The sequence below is a fragment of the Nanorana parkeri genome, unplaced genomic scaffold (genome assembly GCF_000935625.1).
Source record: "Nanorana parkeri isolate BGI_ZX_2015 unplaced genomic scaffold, ASM93562v1 scaffold1894, whole genome shotgun sequence".
In the NCBI taxonomy this organism is placed as follows: Eukaryota; Metazoa; Chordata; class Amphibia; order Anura; family Dicroglossidae; genus Nanorana; species Nanorana parkeri.
Window position 1 is genome coordinate 212,356 of NW_017308162.1, and position 719 is coordinate 213,074.

General features: G+C 45.5%; 1 protein-coding gene across 1 annotated transcript in view; it reads right to left on the reverse strand.

Moving 5' to 3' along the window:
- DPH2 (DPH2 homolog) overlaps window positions 1-719 on the reverse strand; it is an 18,013-nt gene that overhangs the window by 8,798 nt on the left and 8,496 nt on the right. The window lies entirely within an intron of this gene.

Here is a 719-nt window from a genome sequence, read left to right on the forward strand (position 1 = left end):
GTACAAAACCTACTTTTAAACAATAGAATACAATCTGCATTACCATCTCCTGCGCCACGGAACATATGAGAGTTCCTTTATGTAGAAAATCTCCCTATGGCACTTCCTGTATGGTGGCTCCACAAGGTCTCTCTATAGTGCTAGCGTAGTCACCCTCCTCAACGTGTGCGTGTAATACACTACAATAATACATGCCGAGGCAACATGCGCCAACACATGTAACCACCTCCAATTATGTTAGCGAGCTGCTTCTCTGACAGTGGCACGCGTGGAAGCTGACTGCCCATGGCACGTATGCTCATTGCACAATATGAGAGCAAGGCATAATGGGATATGTAGTCTTAAAATGGCAGTGCACATGACCATGGCGATATTTGCCTTGTTTAATAGAGAACTATGGGGGTTAAATCTTTTCCCCCATAGTTCTCCTTAGGGTAACGGGAGGACACAAACTAGCGTCCTCAGTGTGCAAACGGCATTCGGCCAGCTATACGCTGGATGGAAGGTTTAAAAATCAGCCCCCCTAGTTTTGTGTGCATGAGCCCTAAAGTGGACCTGTCAGCGCTATAAAAATCACATGATGGTTCAGTAAAATAAATAAATACATAAATCATGCTCCTCCCAAGCTCTTTCTATGCAACCCAAACTCCTATCAGGCTAGGTCGATCCTAGTCTCTGGTGGAATCTGACACACCGCCTAGAATGCTGGATCCTTTGCT